Below are 12,762 nucleotides of genomic sequence, written 5' to 3' on the forward strand. Positions count from 1 at the left end.
AGCACTGTGACACTGCACAGGGAAAAGGTTATGCATGACCAAGGAGAAGACTATTACTCATGTCCTAGTCAGAGCTCACTCCTCGTTCCAGAAGGTATTCTAGGTTCCATTCTAACATGAGCATCTAATGAAATAATGCGATGAAACACTGACTTAATTGGCCATTGTTATAATTGCTTTTAAGACTAATTGTCCATAAAACCTAGAGGGATGCACCTCTCCTGGACCAGGAGTGAAGTTAATTCATTTGCTTAAGCACAACAGACTGGTTTGTAATGTTGTAATGTAATGGTGTTCTGTCTACCTCTGCATAGAAGTACAATACGTGGAAGTGGAATGGGCAATTTATTATTCACAACTGTGCAATAAGTGCAATAGTTACCTACTCTGTGCAATATGCTTGGGAGTGTGTAATATCTATACTATATCTATACTATATATATCTATACATCTTCCTTGTGTTCTGTACATTCATACTTTTTTGTGTGTGTGCATTTTCTGTTTTGTTTCTGATACTTTATTCCTTTTTTAAAATGTATTTATTGTATTACTACATTTGTACTGTACAGTGTTGATTGTGCCTTTCTGCTGTAGCACTTGTATTTCCCACATGGGATTAATAAAGTACCTACCTATTGAACTCAAAGGCAACATGCCTACCATTATCGGCCTTGTTGAATGATGGAGCTGAGATCATTGTGTGTGGGCAAAAGAGAGGGGTACCGAGCAAAAATAATGTAAAAATCTGATGTTTTGGATGTTTTTTGGCCCACTGTGAGATTTTTAATTAATCAATATGTTAAAACCGAAACAAAGCATACAGAGGGTGACTGCAAATGAACATCTCCAGGATTTGTTTGAACAAATAAGAGCCTGTGATTGATTTAAAACTTACAGGCTGTTCTACATCCTGAAAAAGGAGGATCCACTGAAAGCTCATGCCTGCTGTTCTAGCCAGGGGCTATTTCAAAGACAAGCCGACCGTTTTGAATGAAACATAGTTCATTACATTAATTTTATAATGTGTAAGTCCTCCACCCCCATGTTTCTTATTACAGCTCTTAATTCTGGTTTCATAACGGTCACACACGAACAGGGAAGTCTAGACTCCTGAGTTACGCTCTCCTTTACTCTCTCTTTCAAACCCATTCCTTGCCATTGCAGCAGAAACAGAAATGACTACAAAGACACACACACACACAAACACACAGATACTGCACCCAGTCCCAAAGTTCTCAGTGCAACAATGCTTACCAATATGGCTACAAAAACTCAAGATAAAACAAGTCCAAATATTTCGCTCCAGTACATTCGCTCATTTTGTTCGCCCCCTGGATTTTGACTATCTCAAATCCAAAAATGGAAGTTAAAGTGAAAAACACAATCCTTATTTTTTCTCTGCCCCAGTATTGGCACCTTCATACTTTCATATGTTCATCTTATTCTGCCCTGCAGCAAACATGACTGAGAAAGACAGAGTCCCAGGAAAAGGTTTGACAATAGTGAGTCTGCAAATCCCAAATCATATGAATTTATCCAACCTACACACAAGGGGTAACTGCATAGTCATGTTGCTGTAGGTTCGGAGAGCTCTGATATGACTACGTTGCACAACAGTACACAAAATTCCAAAATAATGAGGCTGGCCACCAAAGCACCTTAACCTATGTCATGTCAAATGATTTATTCTGACTGATGGTTTATTCAAAGTGGTGAAGGTCCAGTTTAAACCAAAAACCAAAACAAGCTTTTGGAAAGTGTAACGGAGGTCTCTGTATTATCTTAGGGTATTAACAGGGAGTCTGTGCTTCAAATGCACTACAGGTGCTCCCAGAATATATCATATGAAGAAATGACATGGGTGGCTATTGAGAAAAGGAATTTAAAAATGCATTTGAAGGAGTGATCACTGAATATGTGGAAGAAGATGTCTAATACTGTGGGATGAATTAGTAAATGAATATGTTCTCAACCAAAGCCTCAAATGCAGTAGATTTTGACTAATTAATAATCTGTGTTTGCAACCTTGGAACCTTACTGAACGTCTTACAATAAGAATCACATTTTTTGCCATGACAATAAAAATATTTTGAGTAATGTTAGTCATTACATTTTGACACGCATTTTGTGTTAAAATAAATTCTGTCATTTACAAGGCATTTAACCATCTTTTGCATGAGAAATTAGGAATTCTAGGAAAGTATCTGTCAATTATGAAATGAAATGCAACTGAAGAATTAAGATTTAATTAATTTAAGATTAGCTACCCACAAAACTAAAAACAGATGGTATTGTTTTCCCGTTTTGTATTTTTCTTATACAGTATATTTGCCAGCATCTTCTCGAAGGCTGAATCACTTTTGCTGGGAATACGGCAAGGGTGGCATAAACAGAGGTAACTCATGGTCTGCAGAACATGGACCATTTAATGCACATATAAACAGAATGGGATCAGAATGTTCCCCACTTTCCCTAAAGGGATCGAAGGTTTTATAACTATGAGATTTAAGATATTTCCTGTTCTCCATCTGATTTCCATGGTCCCACAATTACAAGGGATGTTTCTGAAATTCTCTGGTCTCACTTCAAAATGAAGCATAACTCACCCAGCATGTGATATGAATTTGGGATTGCCAGTGGTGATCATCTGATCAATGTAATTTGACCATAGACATATTCAATCAACATTCATGCAAATTTGCAGCCATTATTCCAAAACATGAACCTAATTCTCTGTTGCACAGATCCACACATTATATTGTAATCCTACACCTTTGCTGTACAGTACTGGGTACATCTCTAGTACTGATTAAGATAAGAGATAAGATCACTTTATTAGCCATATACAATTTCTTGCATTTGGAATTCGTCTTTTCGCATACCCCAGCTTGCTCTCCATGAGAGACACAGACAGGGAGAGAAGCTTGGAGTCAGAGCGCAGGGTCAGCCATTGTACAGCCCCCCTGGAGCAGTTGGGGTTAAGGGCCTTGCTCAGGGACCCAGTGGAGTAGGATTCCTCTGCCGGCCGCAGGATTTGAACCGGCAATCTACCAGGCGCAGATTCAGTGCCACCCCTCCCCCCAAAGTTTACAGCACCTGGTATTCCCAGGCGGTCTCTCTTCCAAGTACTAACCAGGCCCGATCCTGCTTAGCTCCTGAGATCAGATGAGATTGGACGTGCTCAAGGTGGTGTGGGCGTAAGCAAGGTGATGTGGCCGATTCATGGGCTTACAATATGCCTTTATTGCACAATATACAGTGCCTTGCGAAAGTATTCGGCCCCCTTGAACTTTTCAACCTTTTGCCACATTTCAGGCTTCAAACATAAAGATATAAATTTTTTATTTTATGTGAAGAATCACCAACAAGTGGGACACAATTGTGAAGTGGAACGAAATCTATTGGATTTTTGAAACTTTTTTAACTAATAAAAAAATGAAAAGTGGGGCGTGCAAAATTATTCGGCCCCTGTACTTTCAGTGCAGCAAACTCACTCCAGAAGTTCAGCGAGGATCTCTGAATGATCCAATGTTGTCCTAAATGACTGATGGTGATAAATAGAATCCACCTGTGTGTAATCAAGTCTCTGTATAAATGCACCTGCTCTGTGATAGTCTCAAGGTTCTGTTGAAAGCGCAGAGAGCATCATGAAGACCAAGGAACACACCAGGCAGGTCCGTAATACTGTTGTGGAGAAGTTTAAAGCCGGATTTGGATACAAAAAGATTTCCCAAGCTTCAAACATCCCAAGGAGCACTGTGCAAGCGATCATCTTGAAATGGAAGGAGTATCAGACCACTGCAAATCTACCAAGACCTGGCTGTCCCTCTAAACTTTCAGCTCAGACAAGGAGAAGACTGATCAGAGATGCAGCCAAGAGGCCCATGATCACTCTGGATGAACTGCAGAGAACTACAGCTGAGGTGGGAGAGTCTGTCCATAGGACAACAATCAGTCTTACACTGCACAAATCTGGCCTTTATGGAAGAGTGGCAAGAAGAAAGCCATTTCTCAAAGATATCCATAAAAAGTCTCGTCTAAAGTTTGCCACAAGCCACCTGGGAGACACCCCAAACATGTGGAAGAAGGTGCTCTGGTCAGATGAAACCAAAATCGAACTTTTTGGCCACAATGCAAAACGATATGTTTGGCGTAAAAGACTCACAGCTCATCAGCCTCAACACACCATCCCCACTGTCAAACATGGTGGTGGCAGCATCATGGTTTGGGCCTGCTTTTCTTCAGCGGGGACAGGGAAGATGGTTAAAATTGAGGGGAAGATGGATGCAGCCAAATACAGGACCATTCTGGATGAAAACCTGTTGGAGTCTGCAAAAGACCTGAAACTGGGACGGAGATTTATCTTCCAACAAAACAATGATCCCAAACATACAGCAAAATCTACAAAGGAATGGTTCACAAATAAACGTATCCAGGTGTTTGAATGGCCAAGTCAAAGTCCAGACCTGAATCCAATCGAGAATCTGTGGAAAGAGCTGAAAACTGCTGTTCACAAACGCTCTCCATCCAACCTCACTGAGCTCGAGCTGTTTTGCAAGGAAGAATGGGCAAGAATTTCAGTCTCTCGATGTGCAAAACTGATAGAGACATACCCCAAGCGACTTGCAGCTGTAATCGCAGCAAAAGGTGGCTCTACAAAGTATTAACGCAAGGGGGCCGAATAATTTTGCACGCCCCACTTTTCATTTTTTTATTAGTTAAAGTTTCAAAAATCCAATAGATTTCGTTCCACTTCACAATTGTGTCCCACTTGTTGATGATTCTTCACATAAAATAAAAAATTTATATCTTTATGTTTGAAGCCTGAAATGTGGCAAAAGGTTGAAAAGTTCAAGGGGGCCGAATACTTTCGCAAGGCACTGTACATACAATATTCTGCAACAGACTGGCGTACCATCCAAGGTGTACCCAGCCTTGTGCCCGTTGCTTGCTGGGATAGGCTTTGACATTCCAGCAAACCTGAATTGGATGAAGCTGTTAGAACGATGTTTGTGGATGCTGCTGCATCACAGCTCTTGGGTCCCGGGTTTGATTCTAACTTGGAGCACCTTCTGTGTGGAGTTTACATGTCCTTCCTGCAACTCTTTGCATGTTTGCTGGATGCTCCAGTTCACTCCTAACTTCTTAACTTCTAGTTTCTAAAGTCTGGATGTGAGTGCACTTGTGTACCCTTGATAGACTGGTGTCCTACAGTACATTGCCCAGTATACTAATGAGATACTCCGGGTTGCCATACAACTTTACCAGCAACAACTGGCTTTCTGAAAAAGCACTGGTGGACTGATAGATGGATGGTTAACTTCGTATACATCAAGATCTAAGAACTACTGCAAGGGTCTGAACTAAACAGATGCAAATCTGGTTAGAAATAGTAGTGAGGACCCTATGCAGAAAACCAGAAAGATCTTTAGAGGCGTAGTCGATATAACAATCCGAGGTCCGAAAGCCATAGGTAAACAAGCCGGTGCAAAAGTACAAAACAAGAAGTGGAGCTGTAAGCTGCGAGGAAGCCGAGAGTTGAAACCAGAACGATAACCCAAGTACCAAAACCAAAACCAGGAGACGTAGTCGGAGAACAAACCGGGGTCAGGAAGCCAAAAACCAAGTAGCAAGTCGAGGCGAAAATGGAAGTAGCTCTAGCCAGGAAAACCCCTAATACTGAGCACAGGGGAGAGTGAGAAGCAGCATTAAATAGGCCGGGGTAAATGGGCTAATTGGGAACTGAGCTGGAATGCGAGGTGGAATGACGAGTCCCCCGGGACCGTGGCGTAACATACATCTGGTCAGTGGCTAGCTCTCCTTCATTTTAATGAAGAGAAAGGCACACAAGTCATTGAAGACTTAAATCCTGGAGCAGTTCATTTGAAAACACATTGTGATCTGTACAATACTGATATAAAAAACAAGATTGTATCCTTTGTTTTTTTGGTCATACCATGGGAAACTAGTTTAAGTACTTTGTAGGCACAAATGCACAAATTTCTGCTAATTCTTCCATCTTAATTATCACAATGACTCTTGTGTAATGATGCCAGGTGCTATTTGTGCTTCATAAGTCATTACCACCATTATACACCAATTACAAGTTCACCATGGGACTCAATATCCTCGCTGTTTGTTTTGCAGTTTTCCGGTCTTATTTTCTTTCCTATTTCTAATCAGCAATCCCCATTGATAATTTTGTCTTCTGCACACCTGCTAATAATTACACCAATACGGAAACAAAATGGTCCTGGTGTGGAAAAATGTCAAAGTCAGCCGGAAAACTACAGTGTTCCACATAAAGATTGGACTAAGACTGTTTCTATCTTAGCTTTAACATGGGCAATTTCATAATGTCTGGCACACAGCAGTGATCATCTCCTAAAAGGGGACACTGTCCAGGGGACACTAATATAGGAGACACTGTCCTTCAGATGGGAGGTCCAGACAACTTGCTTATGAAAGATCCCATTGCATGGCTCTGAAGGTATTTCAAACTCAGCCTACTCATCAATTCCAGTCCGGTCTTCCTGGCCTCCCCCCTTAATGACAGAGGTGCAGCAACTTCTCTAGCCTCTGCTGCAGGAAGGCTGCTGCGTGCGGTGCAGGAGAGAGCTGCGCTTTTTGTGGTGGGTGAAGTAGATACCCCTGCTACAGTATGTGTAAAGCACATTGGGGTGATTTAGAATACAAATCAATCTCTATGATTATTGCTAAATGGTTATACTGTGCCATAAAAGCAGGTCTTGATGATTGTTCAGTGTTCAGCTTCATCAGAATCAAAACTGTAACGCAACGGGGGCTCAGACGGGCGCCCTTGCCGCATTAGGTCGGCCCCCCACCGTCGAGGGCTCGATCCCGGGACTCCTGCGTCACTCAACAGGGACCAAGCCCGGTGAGCCAAAGAGAGATCTCCCTACAGCCCAGTACCTGTAGTCCTGCTATCACAGGGAAGGGCGGTGACGTCACCTGCTCTGGTACGCCGGCTCTTACACAGTGCCTGTCGGCCGTAAGCGTTACAAAACATTTCCAGCACATTTTTCACATTTGTTTTTTTCCCCATTCAGACTTTAATAATTCAGACTTAACTCTCCAAGGTGACAATCACACAAAGACTGTTTTAGCCATTTTTCCACTGACGTTTCAATCAACTTACCTTGGCAAATGAAAAACAGCTTTTATATGACCAAGGGAATGCAGCTAAAATTGCAGGGATACCTCAGGCTTAAAATCACATCTACATGGCTGTGTGAGCTCAGATTTCATCTTGCAGAGCAATAAAAGTAACTCCATCTGTTGTTTATCATCACTGAATTTTGGCTAGCAAAGCCTTGGTATGATTTTTTTCTAATTTAGTTCCACTTCTGAGATTCTGAGATCACATCCCTCTCCAGACTGGGCTGAAATGGTGTGAAAAGTCACAACCCCGCATCTGCAAATCAACACTGTTAACAAGAACCAGACACCTCACTGTGATAGGCCTGAACACCACCCAGCTGTCATCTTATCCTACACACATTCACTTCTACACCATTTTCCTCATGTTTCTCTGCGTTCAATGGTCATGGCTTTGTGTTACAGATCTGACTGTTGGAACCTGGCTTGGCATTTACAGGTTAAACCACAACGGAGATACATTTACTTAGTGTGTTTGGGCCTTCCTTGTTTGATGATGTTTGGGTCATAGTTTAACTTCAGACCCAAATCAAGATAATTTTGCAGCTTTGCCATAATTTCAGGATACAAAACACTGCACTTTACTCCAACGCAGAGGACACAAAATTTATCTAATATCTATAACATCCTTCACTGAACTGACACTGAAAAAATACAAAAAAGCTGTAGTGCCTAGCCTTCCTCATCACAAGGAAACTAAACCAAACAGCTCCCATCACAGTCACCAGACTTCAATTGCTGACTTTACTACATAGTGCTAAACATTTAACTTCAATCAACCAATTAAAGAAATCAGCCTTTATTTAGCAGTCCTCGTCTTTCCTATTAAATTCCCATACTGTATATATTACATTATCATTATCTCCAGGCTCTGCTCCTGTAATTTCACTGGTCGGTTTTATATAGAAAAGAATCTAGGTTCCTGCTCTTTGGGTTTTTTGGTTGGCTTGCTTTCTTCCTAGCTTTCAAATCATTAAACAGCTGATTATTTGATACACAATTATGAAATAAGAAAACAACATAAAACAGTTCAAACACTATTTGTTCACTTAAATATGGTTAGTTTCTTTATGTTTCATAATTTGGCACGTTCAGCAAAACTCTGTGTTTTGGCGTTCTTCCCTGCAATGCTGCACAGGTCCAAACTGAGATGGGACAAGTTAGGAGTCTGATACCCGTGACTGAAAAATGTTGAAACATATGTGAATACATTTTTTGGTGGTTATGCCTTGCTTTGTTCCAAGGAAACAAGTAAGCAACAAGGAAACAAAGGTTTATCGTTGGGGGGTGTGTGTTCAGACTGCTTCGTCCACACAGACAGTCACCCCCTCAGACCAAGAAGCCAAATTACTCATAAAGGCTTTGCCTTCATTGCAGTTGCATTGATGTTAACAACTATTGATGTTTTTCGATTTCTGATATGCTTCACATGCAATTGGCTATTTGTTCTTTGATTAACGGTTTTGCTAATTAATTGATAACATACAAAAAGGTTACTAAAGTGTATGTAACTTACCACAGCAGATCTTAGGGGAGGAGCAGGGCCAGCTATATATTGGCACATTGTTCAGCTGTGGTATATTTTCCATGTTCTGCTTGTCAATAACAAGCTATTGAAGCTACTGTTCATACAAAGAGCAGTATGGGAGGTGTTTAAAATGCTGCCCCTTTAGCTTTCCTCTGCAAGGTGGCAGCAGGCTTAATGCACAAGTTTTTAGTGGAGAAAAACTCAATCTTGTCATTGCTTAACTGTTATAAAAACCAAGAGGAGGCTATAGTGATATTAGCTTTCAATTAGAGATGTATAGCTTACAGGAAATATTCAATATTGCCCCTGCTACCAAGAATCTTGTCAATCGAAAATAACAACTGATCCTTTTAAAAAAGTGGTGCCTTAAAAAGAATAAAAAGCATTATAATAATAATTGCTTACACTTATATAGCGCTTTTCTGGACACTCCACTCAAAGCTCTTTACAGGTAATGTGCAGCATCACCACCACCAATGCGCAGCATCCACCTGGAAGATGTGACGGCAGCCATAGTGTGCCAGAACGCTCACCACACATCAGCTATCAGGAGAGCAGAGTAATGAAGCCAATTCATAGAGGGGGATTATTTGGAGGCCATGATTGGTAAGGACCAATGGGAAATTTGACCAGGAGACCACAGAGAGTCAGGACCTCGGTTTATGTCTCATCCGAAGGACGGCGCCTGTTTACAGTATAGTGTCCCCGTCACTATACTGGGACATTAGGACCCACATAGACCGCAGGTTGAGCGCCCCCTGTTGGCCCCACTAACACCGCTTCCAGCAGCAACATTAGTTTTTTCCAGGAGGTCTCCCATGCAGGTACTGACCAGGTTTACACCTATTTAGCTTCAGTGAGCTGCCAGTTGTGAGTTGCAGTGATATGACTGCTGGCGTACAGTAGTCTTTGGGAAGTTCATTGAGGTCTTCTGTTTTCTCTTATGTCTAATTTATTTTTTTAAGCCCTCACATGAAATGAGCTGTTTTTGGAGATCTTATTCAACTTGATTTCCACTAGCAGAATTCCTGCTGTTAAAACTTTCTTCTGTGCCACTCAGTTTCTGCTGTCTGACTGATCCTGCCTCATGAATATTTACCACAGTAAAACCAGGTTACACAATAATTTTACAGTTTCCTGCTGTTTTGCCCACATATTCTTTTAACTTATTTACAGTACTTGTGACTGATGAATACAGCTTGCTGGGGAAAGCTACTTTTAAAAATCCTCTTGGGTCTCTGTGAAACAGCAACTCCTGCAACTTCCTGGCCACCTGCAGGCTTACAGTAATGGCGGAGATGTGCCGCCTCCTCAGAGCGGTACTACTCTACCTATTCCATCGAGGCAACTCATCTGATCTTCCTTCCCCTCCTCTGGGGCACAGCAGGTGTTTGCTGAAATGTAATGGCACAGGCTGATATTCAGAGCTGAATACATTCCGGCTGGGTATATAAAGACAAATCTGATTCCAAAAGCTGGGGAAAAAAGCTTTAGATCCTCTTTTAGCTTTTCCCTTCAAACTCTGGCAGAGTTCATTTAAGTTTCTAATTCATTTTCAGCATCCATTTAAGAAATTTGCCTTTTGTAGACTTTGTTTCATCCGAATTTTTTTTCCCACTATTCTTTTGTGTGCTTTAAATAAATCAAATTTAAATTTGATATAATTTCCAAACTTATATCAAAATGAAGGTCTGTTATCTCTATATTTTTCATTTATCTGTCAAACCAACATGCATTCTAAATGGAAAGCAGTACAAAAATGTCAATTTTCAATAAAATTACACTGAAGATACATGTCAAGAACTGTGAAATAACTGCTCCAATAACTCCAATATTATGGAGCAACATTTTGGAGGATGATCTAATTCTTTGCAAGAATTTCTACTTTGATGTGCTCTTAAATGAAAGTGCTCATGGCTAAACACCATTTACCTTAGCATTTTAATTTAAGAAAAAAAAAGAATAAAAAATGAACTACTGGCATTATAACCTGAGGCATGAGGAGAATAATCGTGGAGTTCGGCATCGTTATTTTTCTTATTATGTTTTGCAAAGCATCTTTTGTGATGTGTAATTGCAAAAACGTTTTGTAACAAAAACAAAAACAAATTTCACGGCACACCAATTAAAATACAGGATACAACACCCGTTTGTGCAACGTGAGAGAACAGCTGTGTCAACACAACAGATGTATCGTTCTCCAGGACAGCTTCTCTCATCTCTCTGGGACGTGTGCGCCAGACTCTAGGTTCCAAATACTGTAAGTGCAGAAGGACAACATTCTCACTGCTGGAACCGGGGCACTTGTGGGAGGACCCTTCTGTTTTTGCATTTAAGGAAAACCAAGCCTGGTTTGCCGACGGCAATTCTTAATCTCTTAACCTTCATTCTTCGAGAAACCCTGCAGCTATTGAGTCCTTGCACCTTATCATTGCTTCAGCCGTACCGTGGAATTCTGCTAAATCACTTGTGCAGTTAAATAATACACGACAGACACCAGCCTCCCTATGTTCTCCTAATGAGGCTACATGTGTTATCCTTTAGACTTTAAAACATGAATAAAAAACTCAAGTTCCTTTTGCATGACTAATTCCTTGGTGGCATAAGGTTTTGTTCTGCACAAGATGTGACTTCAGTTGGGAGACTGGTGTGAAACCAATAAACACTCATATAAACACATACACACAATAAATTATTCTTTCCTACAGTAATTCTAACAAGCGGGCAGAGGCACATACAGAACCACCTGTCCCAGGAATTAAATTAAAAAGGCAATAAAACCTCAAGTATAAACACCTCAGGTATAAACATTGGAGATAATAAGGTGTGAAAATCTTATAACTGTTGACATGCAACGTGTTATTAGGTTCTTCTAGTTTTGACAGTATTCAAAAAGCCTTTGCTATCTCGACATTTAGTTGTGCAACATCTTGCTGTGAGCCATGTCTCGGCAGTGAATACTGCAAGTGATGTCACGGGTCACTGCGAGTTAAACATGTCCCAGCCTACAGTTCTGAAACCTGAGCCCTGACCTCTTTTTTGTGAATGCATTTAAGGACAGTATAAAACTTATGGTGTCACATAAGTCAAAACTAAAAGGTATGGACAGCCAGGCATCGTCATTCAGACATGTCACTACAGCTAGCTGCAACCACAGGAAGCCGCCAAATTATCACATCTTAGCAGAAATGTAAGGCCAGAAAAGAACTAAAAGATTAAGCAATTTGAAATGCGATAATTATTCAACAAGTAAACCACTTTCTGATATAGAACTATATCATGACTGAAATAACTATTCAGGTTGTGATGTTTATAGGCTCTGGCAAATTTTTATTTCTTTGTATTTGTTTGTGCTTCTGAATAATTTAAAAACAATTTAAATTAATTTCAGAGGGGTAGTGCCCTCTCTGCGTCACATACTGCTGAAACACGGATCATATGGCCCAATAGTGCAGTTAAAATTCAATTGGCTTTCAGCCATTTCCTGGACTAATTATTACAAGAATCTAGGACACAACTCAGGTTTCCCTAGACAGTATTTGAGTCAATTTCAGTTAAAAAAACAGAACAATTCTGAAAATAATAAAACAATAAAAACAGAAGCATTACATAGATTTTATATTTAAGCCTTCTCAAAGGAGATGGTAGTCATTTTGAAAGTCTGGTATTTAGCTGAAACAGACCCCCCTAAATTCAGAGGCATTTAAATAATTTTAATTCTATACAGAAAAAAAAACCCTCAACCTTTAACATTTTATAAATTCATAAGAGATGGTCACAACATCATGGAAATATCACATTTTTAGCTTAATGGCAACTGTGTGAAACAGAGTACCCGTCTGTTTTAAAAGTGTATTAATTATGGTAGTAAACAGCCCTATCAGACATAAATGTGCACCCATCCATTCTAAGGAGCCTTTGTATTTCATGTCTAACTCGGAAAAGCTTGCCAGGAGGAGGCAGAGGAGAGGACGGAGGTAGAGACAGGTGGAAGTGCAGAAGCAGAAAAGAGGAGGAGGAAGAGGGGGGGAACGGGTACGAGAAACAGCAGCAGA

The 12,762-nt window shown here is 40.6% G+C and overlaps 1 protein-coding gene and 1 pseudogene across 3 annotated transcripts in view; both read right to left on the bottom strand.

The window, feature by feature from the left end:
- optc (opticin) overlaps positions 1-12,762 on the bottom strand; it is a 133,959-nt gene that overhangs the window by 29,160 nt on the left and 92,037 nt on the right. The window lies entirely within an intron of this gene.
- Positions 3,085-3,203, bottom strand: LOC138239326 (5S ribosomal RNA; annotated as a pseudogene).

The sequence above is a fragment of the Lepisosteus oculatus genome, chromosome 5, assembly GCF_040954835.1.
Source record: "Lepisosteus oculatus isolate fLepOcu1 chromosome 5, fLepOcu1.hap2, whole genome shotgun sequence".
NCBI lineage: Eukaryota > Metazoa > Chordata > Actinopteri > Semionotiformes > Lepisosteidae > Lepisosteus > Lepisosteus oculatus.